At 40.1% G+C, this 26701-nt stretch overlaps 1 protein-coding gene across 7 annotated transcripts in view; it reads left to right on the forward strand.

The window, feature by feature from the left end:
• Nucleotides 1-26701, forward strand: part of LOC140467039 (semaphorin-3A-like) — a 436589-nt gene that overhangs the window by 106399 nt on the left and 303489 nt on the right. Inside the window, exon 1 of one of the 7 annotated variants that reach the window (XM_072563102.1) lies at nt 4814-5011. The exons of the other annotated variants lie outside the window; for them this stretch is intronic. The gene's annotated coding sequence lies outside the window, so the exon portion shown is untranslated. Of the gene's footprint in view, nt 1-4813; nt 5012-26701 lie in introns of those variants that run through there. 7 annotated transcript variants of the gene reach the window in all.

Below are 26701 nucleotides of genomic sequence, written 5' to 3' on the forward strand. Positions count from 1 at the left end.
TACCACTCAACCACAGCAGTCTAGTCTCTGTTTAATCCTAAGGGATGATATATTATTAATTTGAGCTCTTGCAGCTCTATCACGGTTATGGGAAACACAGATTGAGGAGGAAAATGCAACAAAAATGAGGAGGAACAGTAAGACATGATTATATAACCAAGATGATGAGGATGAAAGTTAATGGAAAGGGAAAGGTGGAAGGAGAAGTTAGGCTTCAGCAACTTAATGGAGAAATTTCCTGACTTTATAGTTGGAGATTATACTGACAGTCAAGTAGATGTTCCATTTCCTTAGGTTTGTGGGATGTTAGATTTTCCTAGCTCATCAATCAGAGCAGCATGTAAGACTCAGACCTAACTTTCCCAAATTCTGTTCTCACACATACACATCTGGATAGGATAACTCATTTTATTATCTTATTTTTCCTTGAGTAAGGCTCTACGTTATTGCCTAGTAATACTGGTGCCTTGCAACAAACCACAATCCTTCTTTAACCGTACTGCATTTATGAACTGTTTGCTGAGATGAGGTATCCAATAAACAATGATGCTCTGCTTCAGCCTCTGTTAAGCAGTAATTTCCTGTGTAATGAATCACATGTATTTTAACTCTCTCCTAATTGGAATGTCTAAAGGCAACCTTTGTGCCTCCTTGCGATTTTAATTATTGTCAGCAGTTTTGCAATTTGTGAATGGTGTTTACATGACATTAACATTAAAACATGCCAATTTGTTTGCATAAATGATAGTGAGTGGCCAAGAAGGCTACAAAGAGGAAGCTGAAAATTTATGACTGCTGCCAACTTTGCCTATGACCAATGAAACACTTTAGAAGCCATGTTATTTGCCAGGCCATGTTTGACTTGAGATGGGTATGGAAGCTTGAAGAGGTTCATCTTGGTCAAAACTGAAGTCCTTCAGGCAGCATTCAGGCTCAGTACAAAAGGATTGACCACACCAACCTCTGTGTACCTGTGCTGAACATTCCTCTTGCTCACCTCAGGGTTCTGGTTCTACATGTTACTTGCAGATGTTCTTGCTCCAGATTTCATTGTTCATTACTTAACGAATAACCATAGAGTTAAATTTTACCAATGGAGACCTGTTCAAGACACATGATGCAAATCAAAATAGGATTACACAAATGGTCAAGTCTATATTTAGAGACATGTTATTCAGATTTAGCAGTTTGCAAAGTCTGCTAAAATCCAAAATCCAAAGAATCGAAAATCTTTTTAGCCACATGATAACATCACATGCAAACTTTGAAGCAGAAACAGGTGAGGTTTAAGGCTTAAAAAAAGGAATTATTTGCATGAAGACAAATGAAATATATCACATCTTATATCTCACAAATACAATAATAAAAATGGATGTTTGTCGGGGAAAGCATTAGGAACCTTCAGGTTGTCGAGGGACTTGTTTGGGAAAATTTCAAAGAAATTTCTATCCATCAAATTTAATAAGTACAATAATTTACATCGACTGCAATGGTTCAAGAAGGCAGCTCACCACCATCTTCAAGGGTAACTAGGGACTGACAATAAATGCCAGCCCAGCCAGGCCCATTTCAGATGGAATGAATTTAAAAAAAAAGTTATATACTACCTCTTCTACAGAGGAATATTGAGTGAAAGACAGTAATCTATAACAAAAAAAAAAGAATTTTTTTTAGAAGAAACTCTTTAAAGATATCGTTGAAAAGATCAGGGTTGAAGAATGGTTACTGAATAGAAGGTAGCAGCGAATGCACAAGGTCAGAAAAAAAAAGAAGAGGGTTCTTGGGGAGGGATGGAATAAGCAAACAGCTTAACAGAGGGCATGCAGAAGTGGAGACTCACTGAGAACGATCTCAGCAAACAATGGAGAAGATTACAAGCACAGGGAAGGAGGAGGAGGAGGACTGAGATGCTGGATCCTGAACATTGTGCCAGAAAATGAACAATATGGTAAAGATAAAATAAACCACGGATAGACCACACAGTTGGGGAGAGAGCAGCATCATGTTAGATTGGTGATCTAGAACCCCAGGGTTAATGTCTTGGGGTCATGGGTTTGAAACCTCTGAATAAAGACATTCCTCTTTCACTGAGTCTGAAATGGTTGGTGTCTTATCTAGAGATGATGTTGCAGGTTCCAGACTCTCTGCTGGTGAAGCAATTACTACGTTGTCAAACCCTCCCTGAATTTCCGACGTTTTAATCAGATCATTTCTCATTCACCTACATTCTAGAGTAGAAAGACTCATTCTCCTCAATAACTTCTCTCAATTCAGGAATCAATTGAATGAAATTTAACTATGGAAAATAAAGAAACAATTCTGATAATACTCCGATTCAGCAGCATCCATGAAGGAGGAAACAGAGATAAATGTTTCAAATTGATAACCTTTCATTAGAATCCAAGGTGAATTAGTTAAAAAGTGTCATACAGTTTTACAGCATGGATACAGACCTTTCAGTCCAACCAGTCAATGCTGAACATAATCTCCAACTAAACCAGTCCCACCTGCCTATCGAGTCATAGAGACAAGTGGAAATTCCAACAGTGAGAAAAGAGGAATTCTTCAATGCAAACGTACCTGGAAAAGAAGTGACTGTCAATTAAACATCAGAATAAAAAACAATTGCAGATGCTGAAAATCTGAAAACACTTAGTAAGCCTCCGTTGAGTGTAACAATTATATTTCAGATGTTGAATTTTATTTACCTAGTGAACATTTATCAGTCCAATTCTCAACAAGTTTATTCTACACTGAGGGAGAAGACTAAAGCTAGACACATCCTTCCAATTGTGGTCTAAGCTGAGCTCTATATTTTTTGCTCCATGACTTAGTTACACATCCTCTTCAATAAAGGCATATGTACCATTAATCCAATTGCTTGCTAGATTCACAGGACAACATCCCAAATTGTTTCACAGGAGAGTTGTCAAACAAATTTCAATAGTAAGCCACATAAACGTGATATTATGATAGGTGAAGAGATACATTTTGAGAGTGTCTTCAAGAAGGAAAGAGAAGTAAAACAAGATTTGAAGATATGATTGTGTAGCTGTTCTAGGAAATGAATTAAAGGACTGAGAGTTCAAATTCCACCATGGCCTTCAGAAGAATTTACCTCAGCTTTATTTAGAAACTTAAAAAACAGACATAAGAGCAAGACCAGGCTATTCAGCCCTACTATGATATTCAAATGATAATGGCTAATCATCCTACTCTGTACTCGGTTCCTGCTTTCACTCCATACTCTGATCCCTTTATCCCTAAGAACTATATCTAACTCCTTCTTAAGCATTCAGTGTTTTGGCCTCAGAATTGTCTGTGGTAGAGAATTCCACAGACTCACCACTCTCTGGGTGAAGATATTTCTCCTCATCTTGATCCTCAATGGCCTGCCTAATATCCTTAAACTGTGACCCCTGGTTCTGGACTGTCCAGTTATTGGGACCACCTTTTCTGAATTTAGTCTGTTTAATCCTGTCAGAATGTATAGTTTGTAAGAGATTCCTCTTTAATCTTAGAAACTCCACTGAATAAAGTCATAACCAATCCATCCTCTCCTCATACTCCAGTCCTGCTATCCAGCCTGGTAGTCACTCTATAGCCAGAAAATCCTTCCTCAGATATGAAAAAAGACAAAGAAAGCAAAATACGTGGCATCTGTAAATGGTCATAATTGCAAAATTCTCACACTCAATTTAGTCAATAAATGGCCTTTGGTTGTGACCTGCAATCCTTACTTGCATTGTTATAACATACCAGCATGGAATGGTTTAACAAGTCCACCATGCTGTGAACCACTTCAGGAGCCAGAGATAGACAATAAATGCTATGCTTCACATTTTATCACCAATGCGTTGAGACAGCCATTAACATTAAAGAGCCAAGGACTCAGAGTCCTCTCAACAAGTGGGGAGGAATTGACTTCAACAGAAAGGAGAATGGTACAACTGGGCAATTTGGCAAAATGTGACATACTTAATGCCATTTATAAAGAATTTCTTGATCTTTCTTCAAAAGGTAGATGTGAAAACAGAGATGCTAAAGACCTCAAGGGGTATGGGGAGGGAATATTTCATTGAGATAGAGGATTAGCTTTGATCATGTTGAAGGGCTGAATGGCTTACTCCTGCTCCTATTTCCTATGTTTATCATAATTTCAGTGAAGCCACCAATCAAGAAATTAATTACATCAAGGGCAATTGTGGCTTCACACCTGCCTGCCTAACTCTTCATTCAGGTTAACAGAGAATGTTGTTGGGAGTGACATCCATTTACAATTTGTTAGGTTTTATAGATCTCATTGACAACAGTCTACTGTTGACCAGATTACACATTTATGACACTTACCAATGCTGTCTCAGGTGGTAGAAACTTAGTTTACTCTGTGGCTCAGGGAGGAAATTAGATTTTTCTTTTAAAAAAAGGTAGTCCAATTAGTATTTACTGATTTAAAGCAGTGAGCCATAAAGTGAATTGGCTACATTATTTCCAAAGTCAGCAATAGTCATTAGCATCAAATAAAGTGGTTTTCTTCAGAATAAGAAGTTAAATGGCTGAACTTGTTAAAACTGAATTAAAAGTGCTTCCTTTCCCTGATTGGCAGAGCTGGCACACAATAGCTACAGCACAAGCCTGTTAAAGGCAAATAAATCTTCTGAAGTAGGCTTTGTAAGTGTATTTGTTATGTCTGCTTTAAGTTTTGCTTCAGGCATATGGCTGCTATTCTCCTCTCTTAGCTTTCCTATCCCCGCCCATCAGTCTTTCCCTCACTTTGCGAGAGTACCCTTTGCTGCTTTTCCGCACTCGAAGGAGTTGATCAGAGAGCAACACATCGATACAGGCAGTCTTGGATTACGGGCTTTATCCAGCAGAGTCTTTTCACTGGTCGGAGGGAAGCAATGAGCGCTCAGTTGACATATTTGATTAGTTCAAATCAAAGCATTCATGGTCTAAATCCTCTATAAAAGGTCTGAAAGTCAGCTCCTGTGGGATTAATGCTTGCACTCAGGTACAATTTTTTTTCCCTTTGAGCAATTCTCAGTAAGCTAGCTACTATTTTCTAAATGCCTTTTTTCTAATTCCTTAAGGTCATGTCCTGAAGGCACGATTTGAATCCATTCAACAGTCTGTGTGTTTATAAAGAGAGAAAGTCAATTCACCCTTTACTTGCTGAAGTTGCTTTTGCTTGCAATTGTAATACTTGGTCAAATGATATTTAGAGGAGAGGGAATAGCCTGTGGGCAGGTTTAACAGTACATCAACAAACTGAGTAGACACGTAGTACAAAGTCTTCTAAACTCATCTGTGTTTAATGGAGAGGTTTAATGTATTCTTCAAAGAGTTAATTCTGCACTGCTTAAATATTGGTGCAGTTCAAGTCTGATGACCAGGAGTACAATCCAAGACTGAAATGGCCAAAATAACAGCTAGTTCATTTCTCAACATCAAGGAAGTGAAATTATTGGAAAATTAAATTGAGTTTGTCTCTTCAGTTTTAAATGTGAAAACTGGTGTGTTTGTTAATGAGCCTACAACAAGTGTTCATTTTTCTTGATTCAATGTGCTGCTTCTCTTCTGTTTAATTATTTTCTGCAAATCAGAAAACTTACAGCAGAATTATTTTATTGAATTCTATCGCATCTGTAAAACTTACCTACATTAGTTAATCCATCACCTTTGTTTTTTGCTGATTTCTTTCCCTATTTGCTGTTGGCTGAGTGTGCTCTTCTCAGCCGTGGTGTTTCAAGAGAAGTGGGACAATCTGACTCTGGAGATCTCAAAGCTTCTGTGATACCACCAGGAGGCGTAAATGAGCAGCTTAGGAAGGGAAACATCACCCACTGAGGGTTACCCTTGACTTCCCCAGAAAATCCAACAGAGCCTAAAGAAAACAGAAAGCCTCTGGGGAGGAGTAGATTACCCAGTTATTGACACTGAGCTTTGATGCAGAACTCCTTCACTATGGAGCAAGATTGTTGCACTTCTGACATAAAGGGAACAAGGGTGACAGAAAGGAAAACCTTCAGAAATTCACACCAGTATCGAGGGAGCCTACACTGCTGTGTTAGATAATCAAAGTCAAGCATAGACATGGAGAGTGTGGGCAGTGAAAGTGATTTAGCCCAGTTAAAATTCTGAATGTTTCTTGGCTTGGAAAATGGAAAGGCTAGTGGAAAGATAGAAAAGATCCAGTTAAGATAGTCTGAGATATTATTAAAAGGAATATTAATGATGAGTATATGCACTTGCTTAATCAGATCGAAGAGTTTTAAAAAAAAATTTTGATGAGATCATAATTATGATTCAAGTTGTATTTTTAAATTATGGACACATCCCCATGATCTAGTGGCAAAGGACTGAGATCAGGAGGCTGGGGAGATGATGCTGTGGTGGTGATGGCACGTAGCCTAATATTTTTGATGTCATGGGTTCAAACCACGCCACCACAATTGGTTGGATTTAAAGTCGATGACATAAATGTGAAACTGAAAGCCAGCCTATGAGGGTGACCATGAAGTCACCACCGATTGGTGTAAAGACCAATATAGGTCAATAATGTCCTTTAGAGAAGGAAACTGCCATCCTTACTGGTCTGCCCAACATGTGACTCCAGACCCACAGTAATGTGGTTGAGTTTTGACTGGTCTTGAAAATGGCCGAGTAAGTGACTCAGTCCAAGGGGCAATTAGGAATGGGTAACAAAGGCTACCCTTGTCAATGATGACCGCATCCCATTAAGAAAGTATTGTCAAGAAAAAGGAATATGAACTGAATGCATAAGAGTTTAGTTGTCTATACCTGTTAGTATCTCAAACTGGATATTGAGAAGGGAAGGAGGGTATGGGACTGCTGAGTACATAGCAGGCACAAGGTCCAATTCTTATGTAAAAGTCCCAGAATCCCAGAGACATGGTGATATTGAACTGGTCCTCTGGTCAGTGAAGATATCAAACTGGCTCCAATGTACTGTCCTTTACAAGCAAAATACTTTGGGCATTGGAAATCTGAAATTTAAAAAAATAGGAGGAGATGTTGGAGAAGCTCAGTAAGTCTGGCAGCAACTATGGAGAGGAAGCAGTAAATTTGTTTTCAAGTCCACTGACTCTTCAGAGTTTCTCCAGGACTTCCTCTTATTATTCCAATGCACTATCCAGTGGTCACTGACCCCTGGTGCACCATCCCAAAGCTCAGACAATTCTGATCAAACACCAGTATTGGGGTTATAACACTGTCATCTAACCATTAGAAATTTCTTCATGTCATGTGTTTTCTCTGATGTCTTGTGTTTATTGTCAATGCCACTTGCACTCCAGCTTCTCTTGATTACAGATCATTTGTACCCAAACGTTACTGGAAAACATACATTTTGTGCTCTCCCTTCCATCTGGGCCTGTCAGACTCAGTTTTATATTACAATTCTTCAGATCTCAATGTGCAGTTTATGAAACAGATGCAATGTTTTCCCACCTTCCGAAAATAGACCAGCATCACTCCATCTTGTCCTTGTCAGCCATTAAAGTAGCATTTCTTGTTTCCCTGTTATTCAGGTATTTATTCCAACAATTAGTCCAAATCAACAAATTCTATGACTGGGATGCTGACCATTTCCAGATTGATTGTGGTTGAAGTAGCTCACTTGTTGTTTGAGTGGCCTGAGATTGTCTCGTGTATACTTGCTGTTTGATATGTTTCTGCTACTTTATTTTCCCATGTGCTATGTGTAAAATTGGACAGTCCTGATTTTAGCTGATGTTAAAGAAAGCAATACTTTCCTCAGATTTCCAGAAGGCTGTGTGTCCACTGCAGAGGACACAGTTCCCTCCAGCCTCCCTGACCTGCCTGGAATGTCAATGTCAGTGAATCCTGAGCTGTGATTATTAATGTATTTCGATCTGTAGAAAACAGAAACAAAGTGACAGAATTCTCTCAGGATAAGAATGCCATGTGTGCCTTGGTGGAAACAAACAAACAATCAAGTTAGTAAACAATGTTTACAAGATTTTACTCCAGTACACATTAGTTCCCTTCAGTTGTGGGTAATGTCTTGGCAAGGTTTATAAGAGATAAAATTTATCATCTAGAAAGGAATAAGTTCATTAAGGACAGTCAACACGATTTTTATGAATGATAGGTCATGTCTCACAAACCTCATTGAGTTCTTTGAGAAGGTGACCAAACAGATGGATGAGGGTAAAGCGGTTGATGTGGTGTATATGGATTTCAGTAAGGTGTTTGATAAGGTTCCCCCGGTAGGCTATTGCACAAAATACAGAAACATGGGATTGAGGGTGATTTAGCGGTTTGGATCAAATATTGGCTAGCTGAAAGACAGAGGATGGTGGTTGATGGGAAATACTCAACAGTTACTACTAGTGTACCACAAGGATCTGTTTTGGGGCAACTGCTATTTGACATTTTTATAAATGACTTGAAAGGCATAGAAGGATGGGTTAGTAAATTTGTGGATGATACTAAGGTCGGTAGAGTTGTGGATAGTGTGGAAGGATGTTGCAGATTACAGAGGGACATAGATAAGCTGCAGAGCTGGGCTCAGAGGTGGGAAATGCAGTTTAATGCAGAAAAGTGTGAGATGATTCACTTTAGAAGGAGTAATAGGAATACAGAGTACTGGGCTAATGGTAAGATTCTTGGTAGTGTGGATGAGCAGAGACATCTGTGTCCATGTACATAGATCCCAAAAAGTTGCCACCCAGGTTGTTAAGTAGACATTCAATGTGTTAGGTTTATTGGTAGAGGGATTGAGTTTCAGAGCCATGAAGTCATATTGCAACTCTACAAAACTCTGGTGCTGCCACACTTGGAGTATTGCACACAGTTCTGGTCACCGCATTATAGGAAGGATGTGGAAGCATTGGAAAAGGGTGTTGCTGGGATGTTGCCTGGTGTGGAGGGAAGGTCTTATGAGGAAAGGCTGAGGGATTTGAGGCTGTTTTTGTTATGGAGAAGAAGGTTGAGAGGTGACTTAATAGAGACATACAAGATAATCAGAGGGTTAGATAGGGTGGACAATGAGAGCCTTTGGGCTCGGATGATGAAGGTTAGCATGAGGGACATAGCTTTAAATTGAAGGGTGATGGATATAGGACAGATGTCAGAGGTAGTTTTTTTACTCAGAGTAGTCAGGGCGTGGAATGCACTGCCTGCAAAAGTAGCAGATTCACCAACTTTAAGGGCATTTAAATGGTCATTGGATAAACATATGGATGATAATAGAATAGTGTAGGATAGATGGGCTTTAGATTGGTTTCACAGGTTGGCGTAATATCGAGGGCCTGTACTGCGCTGTAATGTTTTAGATAACAAATATATTCACATATGCCTACACTTCAGTTTCTGTATTAAAACAGTGTAGAAGCTATTTGCGGTGTGAAGGATATTAAGAACACAATTTAGGTCTCCTTATCTGAGAAGGGATGTTCTGGCTTTGGAGGGGGCAAAGATTTACCAGACTGATACCTGGGATAGCAGGACTGAGAACCGAAGAGATTCTGGATTTGTTAGCACTATATTTACTGGAGCTTAGAAGAATGAGGGGAATCTCATAGAACCCTGTAATATTCCAACAGGACAAGACAAGGTAAATGCCGGAAGATGTCCCTGATCACTGAAAAGTGCAGAATGAGGGGACACAGTCTTAGGATATAGGGTAGGCCACTTAGGACTGAGATGAGGAGAAATGTCTTCACCCAGAGAGTGGGAAGCCTGTGGAAGTCTCTGCCAAAGAAATTGGCTGAGGCCAAAACATTAAATGTTTTCAAGAAAGAGTTAGGTATAGTTCTTGGGGCTAAAGGATCAAATGGTGTGGGGAATAAGTGGGAACAGGGGACTGGGTTTGTTGATCAGCCATGATGATATTGAATAATGAAGCAGGCTCGAAGGGCTGAATGGCCTACTCCTGCTCCAATTTTTCTAGGTTTAAAAATGCCACTTGTGCAGTCACCACTGCCAGGAGATGGCTCCAGCAAAGGCCAGAGGTGACTTGGACTGGCAAAGGGAGAGAGTCAGTGCATACTATCAAGGAACTTCTGGGGTGACCTCTGGCAGACAGACACATGGTAAGAGTAGCGAGTGGGATGGAAACCAATGTGGGCACAATGGCTGGTGGGCTCAAATGTGGGCAGCAGTGTGAGAGACTGCACACACAGGCAGACTTGGCTTCAGGAAATGGAACTTGTTCAGTACAAACAATGAGTGAGAGTTGACAGAGAGTGCAACATGGAGCATGATTTTAGTGCTTTCAAAGGACAGTGCTTCATGTAGTGCACTGATTGGACAAGCAAATCCCATGATTTTCTATTGAGCCCTCATTAGTGCAGGTCTCTGAGGGACACAGTGTTGCTCATGGAGGAGAATCGGAATGTTGGGGAGATTTCAGCAATGAGTCTTTGAGACCTCTTGTATCCTTCAACAGGAGCACGGTTCTCTTAATCAACCTGCCTGGATATGTTATGGCATCCCCATGAGCAGGTGGGACTCGAGCCCAGGCTTCTTCCTATCTCAAAGGATGGGAAACTACCTCCATAACATAAGACCTTCTTAATAGCAATGTATTCTTAGATAGATTGTTTTTAGAATGATTGTTTGCAGATAGTTAAATGATATATAATTAAAGTTGTGCTGATTAAAGTATAAAAGACAGAATTGTATACTCTGATTAATAAGCCTGTTAGCCAGCTCCCCAGTCCAGGCAACATGCAGACGTTCACCCTGTTTGATCCTGCTGCCTGATATTGTTGAAAAAGCTCTAATTGTTTCCTTCTGTCCATTCCATGTTAATGCAGCTGCACTTTTGGAATATAAATCAGCAGTCGTATTTTTCTTAAATTAACCTTGTTATTTGTGTGAGTTTACACTTTTGAACATCAACTATGACTTGAATCTTCTGTCTTGTGCTCATATTTAAACCATTCTAAAATCTAATCAATCAGTTATATTTAAAAACATTCCCTTCAATTCATGTGACAGTAAATCTCCGAGAACAGGACAATGATGCAACAAATTAAACTGTCTTTTGTTTCGTTAAAACTTGAAAGTCTTGCTGTGCAAGATACTGAAGGAATATTCAAAGTGTGTAGTTTATTGATACTGTTTAATCCATTCAAAAATTCATAAAAAACCATTCTTACTTTACTGGATACTAGCCATACTTCACACATTTTATATCTTATCAAGTAGCTTGGGCTTCTCTGTATTTGCTTATGACCCTCCTGGAGTTGTAAATATTTCATCCTTTGGACATGTTGTGTACTGTTAAACTGAAGACTCATTTCATTATTACAGCTCAATTTCTCTACTCGTTTTATTCTATTTTAACTTTGACATTATGCTGTTGAATATCTCAGCTGTTTAACTCAGTCTCAAATTTAAAAGAATGAAACTTCCTAGTTGCCAGTTGCTGACTATTCTTCAAATAAACTAATTTGAAATGGATTCCACATGGATCACTGCTGGTCTTTGCCAGGCTGTTTGCTGAGCTTATATCAGATAAAAACAAATCAGTGAAATTTATAACCATCTCCTTTAATGAACTTCCTACCTGCTGATAGGAGATCAGATCCAGTTTGCCGAAGATCCAAACCGGAGAAGGGGACATTTCACAAAGGGAAGAAGAAAGCACTTGGGGTTTGGTTCAATTAAATTAAATTAAACTAAATTACATTACAATTACTTCCAGCAAGAATCTGTTCCTTTATAATCTGGTCCAGTTGTTATTAGAGTAAAGTTATCTGCTAGATGAATCTTTTGAATAAAATCAATTTTAAATTAGTGGCTTGATTATCTGGACAGGTGCATCAAATCATCAACAGTAACATGACAACATTCAATGCTCAGCTACTGATAACTCCGTCTATCAAAGTGCTGCAAGCCAAGTTCCATCTCAGAAGTACAATGGGGAAAGTTGAAGCTGAACTCTAAAAATCACTCAAAGTTTAGCAAGAGTTCTGAAGAATGTGCAGCAAGATCTATAGCCCAGAATAATTAAACAGTTCTGTTAGATAGTTCCTGTTCCTCATGCATTGCCTGTTTTGATAATGTGAAGTGGATTAAAATTGAAAGTTATCAAGGGAGAAAAATACAAGATGATGAAAGGGCAGTGGGTATTAATTGCAAAAGGTGTATTAGCCAATACAGATTCATCTTCGGACTGTATGCTTTATTTTTCAATATTCAGCTAAATGATAGAAAGCCATTCTGAGAATGTAGCACTTTCTCAGCAGGGTATTCACAGGGGTAACAATCTGGATTATTTGTGTGTTTGTAGGAGTTGCAATGCATAAATCTGACTGAAATACTGGAGCTTTTACAATAGTTAAATATTAACATTCACAAATCTGGAAAATTGCACATTGTTCTATTCACATTGGGAATGTTGAGAGGCAAAAGAGACAAGTTAAATCAGATTGCAGTTGGGTGGTTATATTTGTATTTTGAAAGACTCAAGCATGACTGAAGAAAAGTGAGGGAGAGTTTCAGGTGGATAAATGAAAGGTATTGCATTTTGGTAAAACAAACAAGGGCAGGACTTATACAACTAATGGTAGGGTCCTGGGTCGTGTTGTAGAACAGAGACCTCAGGGTTCAGGTACATAATTCTTTGAAATTTGTGTCATAGGTATGGAGGGAGGAGAAAGTGAGGACTGCAGATTCTGGAGATCAGAGTCGGAAGTGTGGTGCTGGAAAAGCACAGCAGGTCAGGCAGCATCCAAAGAGCAGAAGATTTGATGTTTCGGGCAAAAGCCCTTCATCAGGAAAGAGAAGCCCTTCTTTCCTGAAGGGTTTATGCCCAAAACGTCTATTCTCCTGCTCCTCAGATGCTGCCTGGTCTGCTGCGATTTCCTAGCACTACAGTCTTGACTCACAGGTGCACAGGCTGGTTAAAAAGGCATTTAGCATACTTACCTTCAATGCTCAGACTGTTGATTACTGGAGATAGGACATCATGTTCAGGTTGTACAGGAGATTAGTGAGGTCTCTATTGGAGTAGTGTGCAGTTCTAGTTGCCCTGTTGCAGGAAAGATGTTATTAAAGTGGAGAGAGTTCAGAAAAGATTTACTAGTATGTGTTGGGAAATGGAGGGCTTGAAACATAAAAACATTGATGGCTTGGGGGTTTTTCACTGGAGCACAGGAGGTTAAAAGGTGACCTTACAGAAGATAATAAAATCATGAGGGCCTTAAATAAGGTGAACAGTCAAGATCTGTTCCTTAGGGTCATGATTTGGAGATGCCAGTGTTGGACTGGGGTGTACAAAGTTAAAAAAAATCACACACCACCAGGTTATAATCCAACAGGTTTAATTGAAAGCAACACTTGCTTTCAGAGCGTCGCTCCTTCATCAGGTGGTAGTGGAGGGCTCAATCCTAACACAGAATTTATAGCAAAAATTTACAGCGTGATGTAACTGAAATTATACATTGAAAAATTGATTGTCTGTTAAGCCTTTCATCTGTTAGATTACCATGATGGTTTCACTTCTTTCATGTGTAAATCACAAAACCTTTTTTTTAAAAGGTTGCATTCTCGGGTTAGCTGTTAACAATGGGTAGCTAGACAATATGTTGAAGGTTCTGAATTAGTGGTGCTGGAAGAGCACAACAGTTCAGGCAGCATCCAAGTAGCTTCGAAATCAACGTTTCGGGCAAAAGCCCTTCATCAGGAATAAAGGCAGTGAGCCTGAAACGTTGAGAGGCTTCAGGCTCACTGCCTTTATTCCTGATGAAGGGCTTTTGCCCGAAACGTCGATTTCGAAGCTACTTGGATGCTGCCTGAACTGCTGTGCTCTTCCAGCACCACTAATCCAGAATCTGGTTTCCAGCATCTGCAGTCATTGTTTTTACCTCTAATATGTCGAAGGTGTTGGCCTCCTGTGTTCTCTGTCTATGCCATGATGATTAGATGATTCTAATCTAAAAAGTGAGATAACGGAGTTTTACATGAATGCATGCAGTTTTTGAGCAAAGTACAATGTATCCTTAGGGTGGGTCAGTTCAAAGCTAGGGGACAAATTTTAAAGGTCATAGAGTCATTGAGATGTACAGCATGGAAACAGACCCTTCAGTCCAACTCATCCATGCTGACCAGATATTCCAACCCAATCTAGTCCCAACTGCCAGCACCCGGCCCATATCCCTCCAAGCCCTTGCTATTCATATGGGTAAAAACAATGACTGCAGATGCTGAAAACCAAATACTGGATTAGTGGTGCTGGAAGAGCACAGCAGTTCAGGCAGCATCCAACGAGCAGCGAAATCGACGTTTGGGGCAAAAGCCCTTCATCAGGAATTTAAGGGCTTTTGCCTGAAACGTCGATTTCGCGCTTTTATTCCTGATGAAGGGCTTTTGCCCGAAACGTCGATTTCGCTGCTCCTTGGATGCTGCCTGAACTGCTGTGCTCTTCCAGCACCACTAATCCAGTACTTGCTATTCATATACCTATCCAGATGTCTTTTGAAATATTGTGATTGTACCAGCCTCCACCACTTCCTCTGGCAACCTATTCCATACATGTACCACCCACTGCATGAAAATGTTGCCCCTTACATTCCTTTTATATCTTTCCCCTCTCACCCTAAACCTATGCCCTCTAGTTCTGGACTCCCCTACCCCAGGGAAGAGACCTTGTCTATTTATCCTATCTATGCCCCTCATGATTTTATAAACCTCTATAAGGTCATCCCTCAGCCTCCGACACTCCAGGGAAAACAGCCCCAGCCTATTCAACCTTTCCCTGTAGCTCAAATCCTCCAAACCTGGCAACTTCTTTGTAAATCTTTCTGAACCCTTTCAAGTTTCACAACATCCTTCTGATTGGTAGGAGGAGACCAGTATTGCACACAGTATTCCAAATGTGGCCTAACCAATGTCCTGTACAGCCACAACATGACCTCCCAACTCCTTAGAGATGATAAAGATTTAAGAAAGGACGAGGGGCAACTTTCTTTTGAAAAAAAAACAAAAGGATTGGTTTATGTTTGGAATGAACCTCCTGGGGAAGTGAATGATGCTGTTACAGCTACAACATTTAAAGACATTTGGATAAGTATGAACATTGGAAAGGCTTGGAGGAATATGGGGTAAACACAGGCAGGTGGGATTAGTTTAGTTTGGAAACATGGTCAGCATGGGCTGGTTGGACCGAAGGGTCAGTTTCTGTGCTGGGTGACTGAGGAATTCCCATTGGTGGCCTTGTGGCACAGTGGATAGCTATTCAACCAGAATCTGTGCTAAAAAGACCCACTCAGGGTGCAAAGCCCAAGGAAGGTCTATTCATAAAACAAGCAGCTGCAAGGTGCGAGAGTGCATCTTGCAGCACATCCCAATGGCAGGCTGTAAGAGTGGAAAAAATTCCTGATCAGCCGTGTGAAGGAATTAAAATGGAAGTTCTCCCATTAATATCCATAGCTCCAGGATACAAATACATGCAAAAGTCTTAATGTCACAGCAACCTCAAATTCACTCCCTGTCAGTCAAGGTATGGGCCTACGGCGGCTTTTTGACTGGTACAGACTCAATGGGCCAAAAAGCTTCTTCTGTATCATACAAATGGTGGGTGTGGGTCTGAAAAGGAGGTTGGGGTAAGATTGAAGAAGGGAATTTCAGAACTTGAGTCTCAGTAGCTGTTGTTAAACCTACCTGTGATTTCAGGGTGCCTGCAGGAATCCTTCAATGCACAATGAGATTATGCAGAGACAGATGAACACTTGTGGTGGTAGTTTTACAGATTCTTTTTCTTTGTAGAAGCAAGGGAAAAAGAACAATTTGCAATTGTTGCTTGAAAAAATTTTAGGGGGAGAAAATTGATAGATTACATGCAGAGAAGTTAAAAAGGTCCTGTTAGTCAGAGGTGAGAGAGATTACCGATCAAATGACCAGCTCTCCCTCAGTGGACAGCAATTCCCTTCAGTTTCAGATGCTTGTACAATGATAAATTAATTGGACATCTCACATTACCATTAGTCACTGCTCAAATAGTTTGACTCTTGCCTGTGAGGGATTCTTTTGTTCATAATACAAATATCAGCTGCTTTCTAGTTTATTTTAGTAGGAGTTGGAGTCTGAGTACATCCTTTCTGCCCCATTAACATGATATTCTTCGACTGAATTGAAATCCTACTAAAATAAATATGCTAATTTAGTAACCTATCAGTACCCCAACATGGTTTTTGTAAGTCAACCACTGGGGTCAAATTCTTCAACACTCTCCTTACAGCTGTAGCTACTTATGTCACTTTAACAAGAACAAAGTTGAGTAAATAGTCTCAGCTGAGATGCTTCAGATGTTGCCAGTAACTTTGGATTTGGAGAAGGGCTTTTTTGGCACACTGGCAGTGTCCCTAACTCTGGGCTTGGGGACTCGAGCTCAAGTCCCACCTGTCTGAAATGTACCTGAACTGGCTGATTTAAAAAAAAGTCAGGTTAATGCCAGGGAAATCAGTCAGTCAAAATAAAAATTGAAAAAATCTGCGGTGTTGGAAATCAGGAACAAAAACAAATTGCTGAAAAAGCTCAGCAGATCTGGCAGCATCAGTGGAGGGAAATCTGGGTTAATATTTTGGGTTCAGTGACACTTCCTCAGAACAAATGAGTCAGTTAGTCTTCCCGTTCTTAATGGTCATCCAGGGAGTCCTGCTCAAACTAGGTTTCATTCATTAGGTTCTTTACCCAGAGAGTGTTGGGGGCATGGAATGCGCTGTCTGTGGGAGTGACAGAGTCAGAATCATTGGTGACCATTAAGCGGCAATTGGATAGGTACATGGATAGGTGCTTAAGCTAGAACAAATGTTCGGCACAACATCGTGGGCCGAAGGGCTTGTTTTGTGCTGTATTGTTCTATGTTCTATGTTCTAAGAATTTGATTAGTTTCCACTACAGTAGCCCCTGGAGAAGGCTGTAATTATTATGAACACCAGCAGTAGATGGCATGTGCCAGAACACAGTTTGGCAGTGCCATATGACTACCACACAAAAAAAAAAGCAAGTTGTAGGAAGCTTGCTTGTGTTTTCTTTCTAAATTGGCCTTCCGGGGGTTTGTGGTCTACACCACATGTTTTGGAGTAGTCAGGTCCAGCTGCTCCCTTCGCCTGACCAAAACCTTTGTAGTGAGCATCTATTGCCAGCACTAGGATTGCACATATTCCTACTCTCTACCTCAGTGAGTGATGGTGGGACAGGGAGGTGGTGAAGACCCACTGCCACTGGTGAGGGGAATCTTCAGTTCACTACAGCCTTGCCTGTGCCCTCACCCAGCCCCCAGACCCAGCCTCTCCTCCTACTCTTAGTCTTCGCAGGGGACTGCATATCAAACATGATGACATCAGTGACATGCACAGACAACATTTTCGGATGAGTAACACTAATAGGGCTGTTGTTTATTGCTCATCTCTAATTGCTCTTGAACTGAGTGGCTTGCCATTTCAGAGGTCAGTTAAGAGTCAACCACAAGTAGTAAGTTTGGCAGATCCCCTTCTCAAAAAGGTATTAGTGAGCCTGATGGGACCCAGTGGTCATATGGATTCCATTAGATTAACTTTTTAATTCAAACGTTTTACTCATTTCATGGGTGGGATTTGAATTTATACCCCTGGCCAGAATATTAGCTTGGCATTCTGGAGTGCCTGCCCAGTACACTACCCCTAGTGCCGCAGCCTCCCTATACCTGGCATGGTCAACTGGTGTCCTACCTATGAGCTGCCATTTAATCATTTTCAGTGGTATTCCATCAGGTTAAACTACTCATTGACTGAGGCTGACACAAGCAGAAAGCAGCTGTTTGACAAGTGCCTCTAAACTGGCAAGAGTAAAGTCCTTGAGGGATCAAAACTGGGGGAAATAAATAAATTTTAGTAAACAGTAGAACATAATGCAAAGATGGTTTGTAGTCAAGCCTTAGTGAAGATTTCCTGTTGTTTGTCAGTTTCAGAAGAATGAAGGTCTGATTATAATTCAGTGTAATCAGAAACAGCAATTTTCAGTCTTGAGTTCAAACAGATAAATGAGTATTTCTAAACCATGCCCTGAATTAGACAGCATTACATTCAACTTTTTAAATATGATACACTAACAACGAGTGCATGTTCACTTAGCCATGTGTTGTAATGCATATGAATCACAACACATCTGGTCCATAAATACATTAAAATCTCAGACAAGAATATGGAAAGCTTGGCTCGATATGAATTATTGTTTCACTGACTCTTCAAATCATAGCAGAAGTAAGCTGACCACCCCCATGCTAATTAATATCTACTTTTGTATATTAACTTTCATGTTTAAAAATACTTATTCAAATTACTAGTGTTTCATTTTTCAGCTGTAATGTGATTAACAATGGAATGCTTTGTGGCTGCATTCATTCCTTTGTGTTTGAGATACAAGGGCTTTGATAGATTTTGCTAATCCTTCTTGAGAAAGCCTTCCTGGGGCAAAATGATAATTTGAGCATCCACTGTGCAGCACAGGGGTGCAACTGGGACTATGCCAAGACACGTGTTCACTGTTCATCCATTTATAAACAGTCATTTGTCATTTGCAAAATAATTCAGAAGCATGTTACTGGATATCAGATTGCCATTGGTTTGGTGAATTTTGCACTGAAGAATGTTAAAATACAATTCCCTCTGCAAATGTGAAAGGACTATCACATTAGAGACTGTTACACTCTAATCCTGACCAAAGGATTGAAAGGTTATGTTAAGAATAAATAATAAAACTCTAATCATAGGTTTTAATTGAATCAAAATCCTGCCAGAAAGGAACATGTTTTCATATTGCTGGGAATTTCACCCCAGAGGTTTCTTGATTTGTGGAGAATGCTGAGCATGGATACTGTAAAGAGTGATGAAAGTGAATTGGCTAACACCTATTACACTATCAGTACAACACGGAATCCCTGTCTTAAATACAGAGACGAGTGGCCTTTTCTGCAGCTGCTAATCTCAGTTGATCTCAATGTAGACAGAGCATTAGGATACTGTCCATGAGGCTCATTAAAATACTACAAGTTACCTAAGTTAACAAACTTAGTTTATAATTGGAACATCTGAGCAGCCTTCCAGCGTCAGTGTACCCTTTCGGTTATAGAACTGAGAGAGAACTAGCCTGCTCTCTTAACGAGGAGCTACAATTGATAGTAAGTTTGTTTTATATTGGTGATGCAGACTTTGCCGGCTGGACCAGCATTTATTGCTCATTTCCTAATCGCCCAATCACATTGCTAGTCATTTGGAGTCACACGTCAGTCTCATGAAGAACAGAAGGTTTTCCTAATTGGAATTGGTGAACCAGATGGGTTCAATTAACAATCGTTAGCAACTTCCCCAAACATGAAGTACTAGATTACAAGCTCAGTGGTATTCCCGTTGCCTCCCTCACCTAAGCCAAACTAAGCAAAGGGACACAACTCTCCAGTGATAGGGCTCTGGAAAACAAACAGCTATGGAACAGGTTGAAATCTCACAATTGTAGATGGTTGAATTGGATTTCAATTAAATCTAGAAGTAAAATCTGCTGGTGGCCCTGAAGCAATCATCAATTGTAGTAAAGTTCGGTCAAGTTCATTAGTGTGCCTCCAAGAAGCAAAGTGGTCCATTGGCTGCAGCAGAATTATATTTAGCCACAGTTTCCAACCTCATGGTTTTGCATTATCATCAAGCCAAGGGATCACCCTGGTTCAGTAGAGTGTGCTTGGTGCTTGGTGTGCTTGGTGCTGCTCCTCCTAAAACTGAAGCTACCAAACAATACTACTGTAAATAACATAACAGCAAGTGGTAGACAGAGCTAAGTGATTCCACAATCAACTGATCAGACCTAAGCTCTGCAGTCCTATAATATCCAGGCACAAATGATACTGGACGATGAAACAATTTATTGGAAGAGAAGGAGACTCTACAAATATTCTTGTTGTCAATGATGGAAATTCCCAACAAATCAGTACAAAAATTAAGACAGAAGCATTTACAGTATTCTTCAGCAAGAAGTATCAAGTGGATGATCCCTCTCTGCCTACTCTTGTGGTCCCCATCATCACAGATGGGGACCAATTCAAGTCACTCCACACAATATCATGAAATGGTTAGAGGCATTGGATACTGTAAAGACTATGGCCTTAATAACATCCCAGCAACAATACTTGTGCTCTAGAACGTGCTACTCCCCTCGCCAAGCTCTTCCATTACAGCTACAATACTGGCATCAACTGACAATGTGAAAAATTGCCTATGTATGTCCTTCATGCAAAAAAGCAGACCATTACTGCCCCGTCAGTCTGCTCTCCCTCATTAGTAAAGTGATGGAAGGTATCATCAACAGTGCTACACTTGCTTAGCAATAACCTACTCATAATGATGTGCAGTTTTGATTCTATCAGGGCCACTCAGCTCCTGACCTTGTTTTGTGAAGAAATCAGGCATGAAACAAAGAGGTGTATCAAATATTGAGAGGATAACATCCATTTTCAAACTAAAGTCAGATGGAACAGGTGCTGGTACAAGATGTGAACAGCTCAGTTAACTGTGGCTCAGTGGGCAATTGTCACACTTTTGAATTGGGACATTCTGGTTAAAGTCCCACTTTAGAGACTTGACCACAATGTTCATATCCCTTTTGCAGTACTGAGGGTGTGCTGTGGTATTGGAAAAGCCATCTATCAGATGAAATGTAAGAGAGCTATTTCAAATGAGAGCAGAGGATTTCTATGCAATGTATTGGTTCTTTATTGTCCCTCAGTTACATTAGAATAGACTGCCTCCCAATGTGCAAACAATGACCTACTGGTTTAATCATTAGCTTGTTAATCCAGGGACTCAGTTAATGTTCTAGCTACCCAGGTTCAAATGTTGCCATGGCAGATGGTAGAATTTGTATTTAATTATTTTAAAAATCTGGTACTAAGAGTCCAGTGATGACCATGAATCCATTGATATTTGTCAGTAAAAACTCATCTGGTTTACTCCTGTCCTTTAGGAAGAAAACTGCTATCCTTACTTACCAGTGATAGGGGCATCGCAATTGAGTGAGGGGTATCAACTCATGGAAAATAGGAGCAGAAGAAGAGCATTCAGCCCATTGAAACCACTTAGCCATTCAATATAATCATAGCTGATCCTCCATGTCATACTCCTAATATCTCCCCGTATCTCTAGATGCCTTTAGACTCTGAAAATCTGTTTATTTTTTCCTAAATACATTCAGAAACTTTAGTCTCCATAGCCTTCTGTGGTAGATACTTCCACATGTTCACCACTGTCTGAGTGAAGAAATGTCTTCTTATCTCAGTCTGAAATGGCCCACTGTGTATCCTGAAATGGGACCCCCTGTTGTGGACTGTCCCACCAGGGAGGAACCTTATCCAGCGCTGTCAGCTTTAGTGAGATCCCTGTCATTCTTCAGGACCCCTGTGACCTCATTGGACATACCTGCCTTCCCAGGAATCAGTATAGTGTACCTTTACTTAACAACAAGCTAAGAGTCAAGTCAAGATGGTGTAGTGTGAGCTGGAGGAAGCTGTTATGGTGGTGATCAGAGACATGTTGCTGGAAACCTGCCTCACACCGATTTGTGTCTAAGCTGATCCTGCAGTATCTTGTGATGTCATTCTGTGATATCACTCTCAACATCCAGAAAACAACGACTATCCTGATGCTGCCACACAACACTCAAATCCCCTGACCACCAAAATCCATGGGGTGACCAGGACAGTGCTGGCCATTTCCCATTCCTCTTGGTGTAAGTAGACCATAACAATGAAATCCAGCATCGACTCCAATGTGCCAGTTCAATCCTCAGACACCTGAGGAACAGAGTGTTTAAAATCCGAGCCCTCAAACCCAGCACCAAGCTTAGTCTACAGACCAGTCAAGATCCCTACCCTCCTATATGCATCAGAAACATGGACTATGTACAGCAGACACCTCAAATCTTTGCACAGTTATATAGTCATAGAGATGTACAGCTCAGAAACAGACCCTTTGGTCCAACTCGTCCATGCTGACCAGATATCTCAACCCAATCTCATCCAATTTGCCAGCACTTGGCCCGTATCCCTCTAAACCCTTCCTATTCCTATACCCATCCAGATGCCTTTTAAATGGTAAAATTGTACCAGCCTCCACCACTTCCTCTGGCAGCTCATTCCATTCATGTACCACTCTCTGTGTGAAAAAGTTACCCCTTAGGTCCTTTTTTTAATCTTTCCTCTCTCACCTTAAACCTGTGCCCTCTAGTCTTGGACTCCCATCATCCTCAAAAGATTGTGACTATTCACTCTTTCCATGCTCCTAATGTTTTTAGAAATCGCTATAAGATCACCCCTCAGCCTCTGACACACCATGAAAAATGCCCCAGTTATCACCAACATTGCCTTCTGCAAATCTTCTGGCTGGACAGATACAGCAACATGAGTGCCCCCTCCCAGGCTAATCCTGCTGGTATCAAAGCATTGGCCATACTCGACCAGCTACGATGGGCGGCCACATTGTCTACATGTCTGACACAAGACTTCCTGAAAAAGCACTCTACTCTGAACTCTATAATTCCTTAATTTCATCCTAAAGATGTCTGTATTTGTTTGCTTTTTTGACCCAAGCCACCTTGAGAGAATCACTTTCATTTCCGAAGCGTACTATGACATCTATCGGTACCACTTCCTGGTCCTTCTGAAAAATTAAATCTGGAATCCATAATTTTCCATTCTTGTCTGGCAGCCTGGGTTCTAAATAAACTTTTCCCATTATTACCTACAAATTTCGAGAATTTTTCCACTATCCAATTACGCCTTTTAATTTGTGCCCGTTTTATAAACTGACACTAGCCAGAGATATGGGTAAGAGTCTCCATAGAGATTTCACATCTTTGGCAGTTCTTATTAACCTGTGACCTGCCATGTATAAATGTTGTCCTTGTGGGATATAGATTTGTCTGTAACAACATAATGTTGATTAATTTAGATGTTTTAATATACAGCATGCTTTTTTTATCCACACTTTCGTTCTTAAAATAGTATAATCCCAAACCTTGACATGGGAGAGTCATCCATTTAATCATCTCAGTTTCTCTCCAACAACTGTAATTCGAGCATATTTGTACCATTAATAAGCTGCTCTTTCTCCTCTTTGTCCATCATCTCTCCCATATCTGGCTGCTTACTGCTGAATTCCAAATTTTGCGAAGATTCTACAATGGACCTAACTCCACAAGTTTATCATTAAAAGGGAAGGAGGTATGCATTATATTACCTCACGAGTGTCTAAAAGCACCATGCCTCACCATTATCGCTATTGGAATCTAAATTGCTAATTTTGGAATCCCTATTCCTCCCTTAAGGGATACCATCTGCAATATATGGTGGTAATCATTTATAAAACCCTTAATAATAATATCCAGTCTGCATAACAAATTTTGGGAAGCCTCTATAATAGTTAAGTGATAATATAGTCTAGTAATAAAATAGGTTTTAAATAATTCTACTTTTTGCATGGGACCTAAGGCAGCATTTCTCAGATTTCCAATCTATTCTTGTAGCTTTGATTCCCAATTCACCATTCCTAGTCCCACCCTTGGATTGAGTTTAGCTCCCAGGTATTTTTGTCTTTCCTGGAGTAATATATTAAACATATATTTTTCTTAATTTCCATTCGTTTTTGTCATTATAAATGAATGTCTTATGTTTATATATAAAGTGAAATTATTTCATTTTCTTTATATTAACCATTAGACCCATATTGTCACAGTATCTTTGCACAACCTTTAAATTGTCTATCATTCCCTCATATGAGACACTTAAGAGTGCGACATGGTTGGTGAAAGCCAGTGATGCACAATGATAATTTATCTCCCCAATTCCAGTTTTACACCCAATTATTTTCCTATAGCATACAAATTAGGGGATCCATTGCGATATTAAACAATATGGGTGATTCATTATCACCTGTTTAACTCACTGTGCTATCTTTATATCTGGTGTTTTATAATTATAACCTTCTATACGTGTTGTATTATTTGAGTATAAATTTGTAATTTAATATAATAAATTCTGGCAGGAGAGATTCCCTGTGCAATGCTTTCATTAGTAATCTATAACCTATAGAGTCAAAGGCCTTGGCTAAGTCAATGAAGACAACTGCCAGTTCCTGTCTCCCTCTCTTCAATCCTTTGATAATATTATCTAACATTTTCATCATGTTCTGGTACTCTGATGTTTAAAAAAAACTTTTCTGATGCCGATTAAGTCTTTTTGCTAAAATTTTAGTAGATGCCCTAAAAGGTGTCCAATGGTGATGGCTAGCATGAGGGGACAGATGTCAGAGGTAGATCCTTTACTCAGAGTAGTAGGGGCGTGGAACACACTGCCTACAACAGTAGTTCACTCACCAACATTTAAGGGCATTTAACTGGTCATTCGATAAACATATGGATGAGAATGGAATAGTGTAGGTTAGATGGGCTTCAGATTGGTTCCACAGGTCGATGCAACATCAAGGGCCAAAGGGCCTGTACTTCTCTGTAATGTCCTATGTTCTATGTCTTCAATTATCTACATTCTTGAGGCCCTCTACGTTATTCATTTTCAGAATTAGTGTAGTTCTACTGGCTTTAAAACTATCAGGTATCATCCCGATATTTGTCCAAAGGGAAAAGAGCCTGGAAGTCTAGTTACACACTCCTTATGCACTGCCTTTAGGTCATTAAAATTTATACTATCAGGCCCAGCTGCTGTTTTAGGCTCTATTCCACTAATTGCTAATTCCACCTCTTGCATGTGAATTGGCTACATCAGTCGATGTCCCCATCGTCAAACCTTGATAAGTGACAAATTTTAGAATATTGGCTTTATTACAAGGACAGAGGAAACACTAGAAGGACATCCTGAAAGCTTCCCTAAACAAATGCAACATTCCCGCCACCATATGGGTTTTGTTTGCTCGAATATACGCAAACTGGAGAAGGCCCCACCCACTTTGAGCGACACTGGGTGGAGCCTGTTAAGGCCAAGTCAACACAGCAGGTGGAGTGTGAGGCAGCAGAGCTAACCACTGAGCCACCGGACCTCCCCTGTGCAATTTTCCCAGGGGCACTCTGCCATTCTAGTTTTCTTTCATACCCATAGTTTGCAGCATCTACCTTGCTTTTGCTCAGTTATATAACTTGTCCAAATCCTTTTTGAAGCTTTTACATCTTCACCATTCACAGTCTCTCCTCATTCTCAGAACACTTAAAATTTAAAAAAAAATGGATTGTCTCATCTAAATCACATGTACTGTGAATGGCTTGGGCCTAAAGCACTGATCTCTCTACACCACCAGCCACAACCTCCCACTCTGAAGAAGACTAATTTGTTTCCTGTCTGCCAACAAGTTCTCAGCCCATGCCCAGTATATGAGCACCAGTCCCATGTGCTTTGATTTTGTATACATACCCCTTATGGCAAGAGCCTTCTCTGAAAATCCAAATACATCATATCCATTGGAAGCTCGAGTCAAAGAGAGATATCGGAGAGTCTGTAAAGGTGTGTGCTGAATGTTACTGAGTCTTGGGGAGCTGGAGAATCAGGGAGTGAAGTTAGTGATTCTTGGAATGGGCAAAACTGCCCTAAAAATGGAATGGATCAGGTGACAGAGGCTCCATTGGCTCCAGTGTGAATCGATATTGAAGTTATCCTGATACTATTTCATACCCAGTCCCTGTACTTATTGTATCCTGCAGAAATCTTATGTATAAGTCAACCTCTACTTTTTTCTAAATGTTTGTTGGAAAAATTTATGTTTGTTTTCACAAGTCTATATGGTAATCATTGGGAATGAAATGGCATCTAATAATTAGATTTACAGAAATCTTAAGTGACTTGGATTAATTAATGAAAAGTCAGCAGTTCGTAGAGTAGAATTCCTACTGTGTGGACACAAGCCATTTGGCCCGTCCTGACCATCCAAAGAGCATCCCTCTCAGACCCACCCATCCTGTAACCCACATTTATCTGGCTAATCCAACCAGCCTGGACACTATGGGCAACTTAGCATGGCCAATCCACCTAACCTGCACATCTTTGAATTGTGAGAGGAAACCCATGCAGACACAGGGAGAATGTGTAATCTCCACACAGACAGTCACCCAAGGCTATAATTGAACCCAAGTCCCTGGTGCTGGGAGGCAGTAGTGTTCACTACTGTGCTAATGGTTATTTTGGGGTTTTATTTGATTAACACTAAAATAAATTTTACGAAGTGTTCCCCTAGCAGATTTATCAAATGGGACAGGATTATGATTGGACAGTTTACCAAGTCTACATATAAAATAAACTTCTTCAATGGTCTTTTTTAACATAATCCATTGCTTTGCAGGAATTGTGTGGGGTTTGTCTCTCTATTCTGCTCTTTTTTTATTTTAATGTTAATTTGGATGTTAATATTCAATTGTTAGGGCTTTGTGAACAGGGTTAGTATGTCCATATCTAACATTTACACAGCAGCACAATTACCCTGCTTCATTGCAAAATGCAGAAGGTTTTCTGACAGCTTGTGTCCAATAAGCAATTACTTGAATGGTGCAGAAATGACTGGGCCAGTGATGAAGGTAAATGATGAAGCTTTTACTATTGAGCTCAAATAAAACTTGTAGTGAATTCTGCTTTTATTGGTTTCACCAGGTGTTGGTTATCGGAGTGCTTTATACTGAGACTGTATTC

This window comes from Chiloscyllium punctatum, chromosome 44 (assembly GCF_047496795.1).
Source record: "Chiloscyllium punctatum isolate Juve2018m chromosome 44, sChiPun1.3, whole genome shotgun sequence".
NCBI lineage: Eukaryota > Metazoa > Chordata > Chondrichthyes > Orectolobiformes > Hemiscylliidae > Chiloscyllium > Chiloscyllium punctatum.